At 38.3% G+C, this 8,873-nt stretch overlaps 1 protein-coding gene across 2 annotated transcripts in view; it reads right to left on the bottom strand.

Moving 5' to 3' along the window:
* Positions 1-8,714: 8,714 nt before the first annotated feature.
* The window catches only part of pwwp2b (PWWP domain containing 2B), a 53,429-nt gene continuing 53,270 nt past the window's right edge, over positions 8,715-8,873 (bottom strand). Inside the window, exon 4 of one of the 2 annotated variants that reach the window (XM_041210126.1) lies at positions 8,715-8,844. The gene's annotated coding sequence lies outside the window, so the exon portion shown is untranslated. The remainder of the gene's footprint in view (positions 8,845-8,873) is intronic. The other variant, XM_041210127.1, reaches the window with a different exon arrangement.

Genomic DNA, 8,873 nt, shown 5'->3' with positions numbered 1-8,873 from the left:
GATTGAGGTGGGAAACCCAGTTAGAAAAATATTAGAAAAGTCAAGCCATGGAATGGCAATAACAGTTTACATTTATAATGTACCTTTAACCTCATAAAAATAACCCAAGATAATGAGATTGGATTTTGTTTGGTAGCATGTGTCATTGAGAAGTACAGTCCAAGGTGGGCAATATTGCGAAGGTGCAAGAAAGTAATCTTGATAGGACCTGCTGTGGGAGGAAAAACTGAGCTCAGGGCCAAGCAATATGCCACAGACCATCGTCATCAGTCCCTCAAAGCAAAGATATTGTCTGCCAGCCTTCATGTTTTGTGGGTCCTCTGGTGACTCAGCAGGCCAATCCTGGGGCCACAGGTCTTTGGGCAGAAAGGACAAGAGTTCCTGTGAGGAAGAGAGGGTTTTAATGCCATAATTTGCTCTCCTTTCACTTTTGTTGCTTTTCTGTAACTGTATTGCGGTTTGTTGGATTAGGCACCACCACATAGCACAGTTAACAGCAAGATGCTCCCAAGCAACATTGTCAATGTTCCCCCTTTTCAATGAGGCCTTCAGTGTCCTTAAAACGTTTTCTTTGTCCTACTTGAGATCAGGTGCTACCCTTCAGTTATGACGAGGATCTGCTCCAGAAGCACATTATTTGGCATGCACATGCAGTGTCCAGACCAGCAGAGCTGATATCGCATGATCATGATTGTGATGCTGGAGGAATTGTCTTTAGTAAGGATGCTGGAGCTTGTTTGCCTGCCTGCCCATTTGACTTAAAAGTATCCTGTGGAGACACTGCTGGTGGAAATTCTATAGTGACCAGAGGTGTCTTTGGTAGTTGACCCAAGTCTCACTGTCATATCAAAGGCTGGTGACTACAACAGGCTTGTAGACTAAAGGTAAAGCCTTTGACCTCTTATGGAGAGCTCTGTTGTCAAGGACCTGATTGTACAATTTCTGGAAGGCTGCACTGGCACAGCCAATTCTGTGCTTGATCTGCACTTTGACGGTGATCTTATGAGAAAGGTAGCTACCGAGATATGGAAAGTATTCAGCAACTTCTGAGGTAAATAGTGAAGAGATTTGCGCAATCACACAGCCTTGCTTTACACCATACTGGACATGAAAAGGCTGAGTCTCCAATCCATAGCAAAGAATGACTGCTGTCATACTGTCATGCAGGATAGGGTAGTAACAAATTTTGCTGGGCATCCAAGTCTCTGAAGAACTTTTCAAAGGGTTTCACAGTTAATAGAGTTAAAAGTCTTTGACAGATAAATAAATACTGTGTCAACCTCTGTGTTATTCCAGGCACTTTTCTTGGATTTGTCAAGTGACAAAGATCATATCTCTGGTTCCCCTGGATGGCAGAAATCCCATTAGGTCTCTGGAAGCATGACTTCACTGACAGGTAGGCGGCAGTTCAGGAGGATTTGTGTGAGAATCTTCCCCATGGTGGACAGAAGAGATATGCCTCCATAGTTCCCACAAATTGATTTATCACCATTCTTGATAAGTGAGACAATGGTGGCATTGTGGAAGTTAGGAGGGAATACCTCCTCTTCCCAGATTTTTATAAGAAGTTTTGAGAATTTGAGCAAGAGTTCATGACCACCAACTTTATAGATCATTGCAGTAATGTTGCCTGGACCACATGTCTTATTATTCATCTGTTGGCTAGACTTTTGTATCTCAGCAAGTGCTGGAAGCATACCAAATATGACCGTTAAAGCAGCTGAGGGATTGCTTTGATGGTCTTGTCTGACACTGTTGACTCCTGATTGAGAAGGTTCCAGTAATACTTCTTCCAATGTTCTCAGATAGCTGCATGGACCAAAGCTATGATGACAGCTAACAAGATTAATAAAGTCAAGCCATAAAGCATATAAATTCTGATGGAGTCATAAAAACAGTAGGCTATTCAGCTCCTCCAGCCTGTTCTGCCATTCGGTTGGATAATGATTGACCTATAACTAGACCCTATTTGCCTGCCTTTAATACATAGCCCTGCATACCCTTATCCAACAAAAATCTATAACTTGATTAAGAATTTTAACTGTCCCACCATCCACAGCCTTTTGAGCGGAAAGAATTCCATATCTTCACTATGTTTTTGGGTGGAAAAAGTGCTAAGTTCACTCCCAAATTGTCTAGCTCCAATTTTATCATGGCCCCTATTCTGGATTCGAATAGGCCACCTTCGGTTTTAATGAGCAGAAGTAACATACCACTCAATTAAACAAATCACTGCATAAATATAAATCAATGAATGCAACCATTAACATGGTCACAAGAAATTATGAATCATTCTATTGTACTTGCCAGTGCAGGATCCACACTATTTATGTAATAGTGTGCACGTGTGGATCATGTAATTATATCCACTAACTTTCCTATGGAGAACTTAGTGCATGTGTTCAGATGCATCACCAGTGTGATTTATTTGCATCCTGTAATGCTGAAGTGTTTTTTGTTGACTTTTGAGAGTCATCAGTTCTATCACACCAAGATAAACAGTGCAGAAAGCTGCCACATATCTAATAAAAGGCAAATTTCACACAGTTATACCAATGCAAGATCTTTTGATGTGTGCTCTTATACAACTCCAACAGCATTACACTGGATGTTCCAGCATGCCACGTCACTAAAACTGAAATATACTGAAAGCATTAGGGCCAGAATGATGGTTAAGTTCTCACTGCATATTGTAACCCTGCATTGTTTGTGGTTGAAGTTATTAAAGCAGATCCTCATCTAAGCACTTATACTGACCTTTTTCAACCAACTGATAGTCTGAGTCAATAGATTTGCTACCTTCATCCCTTAGTAGTCGTATGTTTTGCAGTCAATTTTCTAAAACTGTTTAGGTTTGCTGTATTTGGAAATAATTGAGTGCCAAATATTTTACATACAAGGAGGAGCAAATTTAATGCCCTTTATGGATCTTTCATTGTTGGTATAATCACCGGAATCAATTTTAGTGTAATATTTTATCTGAGGTCACCTTATTGGCAACGGCTATTGGATGGCATATTTCACAAAAAGTGAAACAAAGAACAGGGTTGGAAAAACTAGCTAGACTGGTCGCCATTGCAGATTATACCCACCTTCTCAAGTGCAACTAGGGTTGGGCAATACATGGGTGCCGAGGTGATAGCCACATCCTAAGAATTAGTTTATATATTTAAAAAAAATTCAATCAATTCCACATTCATTTGTTGTGATATAGTCCCTTGTGTAACTATGTGCAAGGTCAATAAGGTCAACTGAACTTTTTCTTATAATCAGTTAGGTTCCACTCTCCAGGTCCATCTCATGCATTCTCTTCATGATTGGCATTGATTATGGAATTTGAGATATACAAGTTCAGGTTTTGATCTTTTAAGACTTAAAAATGTTCAAATCCTACGCCCCCCCCCCCCCAAACAACTGATTGCTTTAAGAATTTACAGTTGTGTAACCATGCTCTCATGTCTTTGCCTCTTATTTCAATGCATGTGTGCGCCAGGCCAGAATTATGTTTTCTTTTAAAAAGCTGTTTTTTAAAGTGTCTCTTTGGCCTGCTTTTGGAGATTAACTACTTCTGGAATTTAGATGAGAGCAGTATTGGGTTGGGCTGCTGACACAATGCATGGCTACTTGCCAAAATACTTACCCCACTAAGCTAACTAGACAGCGGAGGGCTCATTCCTTTGGTTTTGAACCTATTTGTCTGTTCATGATTCTCATGTTTTGCCATCTCCAAGGTTAGTATCCTGGTTTGAACGTTGAAACATGGGGAGTGAGCAAAAAAAACCCTCCATCAGGTCTCAATAAATTAACGTTCCTTATAACTTGTACTGAAGTTTAGAGTATTTTGCTACCCTTCCATATCAAATAAAAATATTCACATAATTAATAATTTAGTGCTTTCAAACATCAAGCAATGTGAAGGCTGTATATAAGCAAATTATCTATTCCTTCAAGATTTAAAAAATGTACTAAACAGCTTCAGCCTGCCAAATGCTGATAAATCACTTATTTGAGATCTACAACAGAGGTGACTAGATTTATTCAGAAGCAATCCAAAGCATGCTCAGTTGCAACAGATTGTTTTTTGGGTGGGTAGGTAATACCAGTCCCAGAATCTGATCACATCTGAGACACTAATACCGTGGTGGCATTTAAAAGCGAGAATGCTGGAAATACTCAGGTCTGTCAGCATCTGTGGGGGGGAAAACAGAGTTGACGATGGGTCACTAGCTTGAAATATCTGTTTCTCTCTCCGTGGATGCTGCCCGAGCTGCTGAGTATTTCCAGCATTCATAGTATTTGGCTTTGATATCATAGCACTGCGTCTCTGGTATGAAAACTTTCTAACCACATGATAGGTGCTTTGAAACAAACTGAACGAACATTAGTAACGAAAGAACGCTGAAGTGAACTTTTTTCCATTCAAAAATTGCATTTTCACCTCCTGACATCAATACTCGGACCATTTGGTGACACAGCAAACAAGTATGATTTCAATGGACATACAAGAATACTGGAGTACAGCACTTGTTTTTGTAACTGGACAGTTGGAAATGTCCGTCATCAAAATTTTCTCCATTTACGAAGTCTTTTTAATTCAAACACACAATTGTATTCAACAATGCCTGCATATTTTAATATATAAAATGAACATTAAGGACAGAAGGCATTTATTTACTGATATGCTTACCTGCAATTACTGACCGTAGCCATTCTCTACTAACAAATCATGCCAGGCTACAAAGAAAGATCAGGCTATACAGAAAATACATATGGACAAACAGCCAAAAGATGCACCTGCATTTCATCCCCACCCCAATCTTTATCCAACAGTTAAAAATGGCAAAGTTTGCCAATGTCCTTTCTGTCCCTTCATTTAATTTTGTGCAGCACTTACAATAAAAGCAAAACTTTCAAAAGGAACTTCTTCCAGCCCCATCTTGTTGGCCAAGGATGACCTCAAATTTCTGGCTTCTTGTTCCATTTAATGCACACCTACTACTTAGAACACTACAGCACTTGAAATCAGTTTTGGGACAAGTGCTGAAAAGGGAACATTTAATTTAAAAAGAGACAGAATAAAGATCTTATAGACAAAAGCAAGGGGAGCACCATGAAACCATAGCTTCTTGAGCATATAACAAATAGCTTATAAATTAAACTTCCATTATTTCCTATTAACTAAAATTCTTGATGGAAGCATAGCACAGAGTTGGAAAAATGATTAAGCATAACGTGGCTTAACTATCCAATTCATTGTGCAATGTTGTACTGAAAAATCTCAAATTAGAGATATTTTGTTGGGTATCTTCCAGGTTTCCTTCTCTTCCCCTCCACAACCCCCCCTAAATTAAATCACTGAAATGGTAGAAGATGGAAGAACTTTACACATAAATTGACATGCTGTTTCAGACATGCCTTGTTGCAGCTATAATAATTCAGATTCAACTTCAGCATTGTAAAAAAATGAATGAAATTCAAAGTGTTTCAATAGACTTTATTGCCGATTAGCTTTTTACCTTGTTGCTACTCCCAATATATCAGCAGTTTGTACAGTGGAAGTGCACTAGTAAATACATAATGTCAATCTGTTGTAAAGCAAGTCATACAAAGACCGAATACAATTCACTAGCATTTACAAGTACAGCAGAGCACATTTTAAAATTAACTGATACAATCACAAAATAAAAATTTTTCCTGTTCAGTATATAAACTATTACCATTCACTGCAGTTTACAACCCAGGAAATCATATCCAATTTAGGTTGACATTTTCAGTGCAGGGTCATCGATGTTGAGGTTTTATGCTGTCCCTTACATGCCATAGCTTGTTAATGATTCAAGGGAGTCTTTTGATACCTGCATCTTACCCAAATCCAGTTGGTTTGCTCATGCTGTCCAAATGGGGGAGTTGAGATTGTGTCTATAACCGTTGAAAGCCACATAGGAAAAAAAAACAATCAAGTCCTGCAGTAGCCTTTGACCATCTTGATGTCACAGTATATTTTAAGCACACATTGAAGAGTTCCACTGTAAGGAAATGAAACTCAAAAAGCAAGACAGAGCTTTACCTCTGAATTTAGTTTCCATTACAAATGTTCTACTCTTTTAAAAGAAAATGAAATTAACCAGATGACAGCAGATTGGTACTACAAATCTATAATTTGTTTTCAACAAAGTGGGTCTTATGGCTTCACAGATGCACATAGGAGTCCAGTCTTTTGTCTCCACACCACTGAAAACAAAGACATATAGTTGGTAGCAGTCAGTGGCTGAAATTGTCCCTGTATAAGTAGGAAGGCACCTATCATCTGCATCAAGTCTTGTAAACAATTGGGTAAATTGATGGATGAAAGCTATTGTACATGCAGGCTTTAATTTTTTTTCCAAAAAAGCTCCCTAATTTTTTTTCAAAAAAGCTCCCAAGGCTGCACTATTAGTACAAGGGAGATCTGATGAGTTATCCACTCAAGAAAGCAACAGCCCTGTTTTTGCTGCTAAACCACTTTGCACAATAAAAAGTGATTTTACCAGAAGTATGAACATGCAGAGCTACTTTTTGAAGCTGGTGTTATAAATAGGGTAAAGATACAAGTCAGTCACTTTTTGTTGCAATTGATACTACAATAAGAGATCTTAAACATTCCTTCTCAGAAGGTACAGCAAATAATTATGAAAAGGCAAAAGGACAAGATTTTTTGCAGGAACAGGTTGACAAACTATACAAAACAAGTGATGTACACTGAAGATCAGCAAGTTTGAATACATATGTATTACACTGATCATTTAGGTTTCCTTGCATACCTATTTTGCAACAAAAATGGGTGGAATACAGAGGGAAATGTTGGAAGCATCTTTCAGACAAGTGTCTCTGGTTTCCTAGACATACATGAACTGAGATTGACAAAACACTTGAATTATCCCATTATTCCAGTTAGAGAGGTTACCTGCTCACTTTTTCTAAGTGCTCATATTGGATAGAGGAAGCCTTAAGATGGACGGACGTTTTGTCTAGAATGTCCCTTTATGCAATATTATGATGTCCAGCTTCAGTGAAATCATGGTAGAAAATAGCAGATCCACTAGCTCCATATCAAAAACTGCTTCTAAACATTCTTTTCATCCCATTTCCTGGATTCTCCCCACCCCTTCTGAGGGCACCAACTCATGCTTTGATGCAATTCCACTGGAGACCAGCAACCTCCAGAACCTCAAGGTATCCTTCTTTACATGTGCTATTCATCTGAAGACAGCATTTCAGCTCAGCCCAATTCGGTCCTTGATTAATGTCTGCACAAGTATTTTACAGCAGGATCAAACTTTCACTCCTCCTCACCATAGCTGCCAAGTCCACCTGCCCAAAAGCTGGACAGAATATTGTGCCTTGTATATATGGCTCAATATTGCTTTTACCAACTGACATTTTGTGGAAGTGCTCTAAAAGGGCAGTTCTAAAGCATAAAATGGAGTACAAAGACATCAGTACACTGGCAGTACAGGTGTTGCTTTTTCAGAGAAAATGGAATGGGATAATTCACTGCTTCTTTAAAAGGACTCGGGCTCAATCATAGTGAGCTTCATTGTGCAAGATTTATAACACATACTAGAGACACTTGCCATTCAAAAGACAAAAGCAATGCACTCCACAAAGCTGTTAACCCTTTCAACAATTTAGATATTATGCAAATAATCTTTATATGGCCCAATCTTCTTTGAACTAAACTTGCCTCTCCATTAAATAATTTTGGTTTATTTCTGTGGAAGCACTTCAGTTTTTGGTAAATTTCATGCACATAATAGCACTAGGAGTGAAAATTTAATGGTGGAACAATAACAGCAGTTCTGATTTACAGTAGCCTAGGCTTCACTTCCATCCTCCCAACATAATCTGGTTATGCAGTGTCCAGTGCTGTTAATAGTACATCTGAACTTAATATCATGGTTTGCTCAGTTACTTCAACATCATTGCGCACAACATACTCCTTAAAGCAAGCCACCATCAATACCAACTTTAGTTGCTACACTGAAAGATGATGCAATTAGAGATGCAGGTTAGTGCCAACCATGATATTGTTTTATGGCAAATGAAAGGGCCAACATTCAATGTTGCTCAATATGGGCTCCTCCTAACAACTTGGATGTAACTTCACCTCTCTAAATTTATAATATTACAATTTTATGATTTCTTACACTATGGAACAGTTTTAAACGCATTATTTCAACATTACTTGTGCATTGGGTACATGTCCAGTGAGTGCTACTGGAGAAGAGGTAACAATTAGCATTTTGCAAGCCTTGCATCTAGTGCACTTTGATAACGATATGCTGCTAAATGCCAATGAAATTGCAAACAACGCCCAATATGCCTTGCAATCATGGGGACAAATGGGCATATGCAGTATTTAAAGACATCTTATACTCACTGTATTAAAACTACTGCACTATATAATTTTAAAAAATCATTTGAATCAAAATAAAAAAGGATCTAGTCTTTATCCATTATTCACCCTGGAATTTTTTTTTTGCAGTAATTTTATTCAATTGAGACAAGTCTTAGACAATGAAACAGTGACTTAAATAGTTACATTCCAAATTATACTATTCACTGTCCACCCAAGAATATGGGCTACATCACAGCCATAAATAGTCCAAAAAAGTCAAGACTTCCTTCTGCTCGGTCCTCTCTTGCTTGTCACAGCTCAAGCTCAGTCCTTCAAGATAACTTGGCAGAATTCACCAGGATCCAATAGCCATCTAACTGCCATACAAAATGGAGTATTGGTTGAAGCTCAAAGCCAGTTAAAACATAGGAAGGATATCCATTCATCTCTCCCTGATCTTCAGCTATCTTAAAAGAAAAGAAAGGAAAATTACTAC

This window comes from Carcharodon carcharias, chromosome 17, assembly GCF_017639515.1.
Source record: "Carcharodon carcharias isolate sCarCar2 chromosome 17, sCarCar2.pri, whole genome shotgun sequence".
Classification (NCBI taxonomy): Eukaryota; Metazoa; Chordata; class Chondrichthyes; order Lamniformes; family Lamnidae; genus Carcharodon; species Carcharodon carcharias.
The sequence above is the reverse complement of the archived record's forward strand: the minus strand, read 5'-3'. Positions and strand labels throughout refer to the sequence as shown.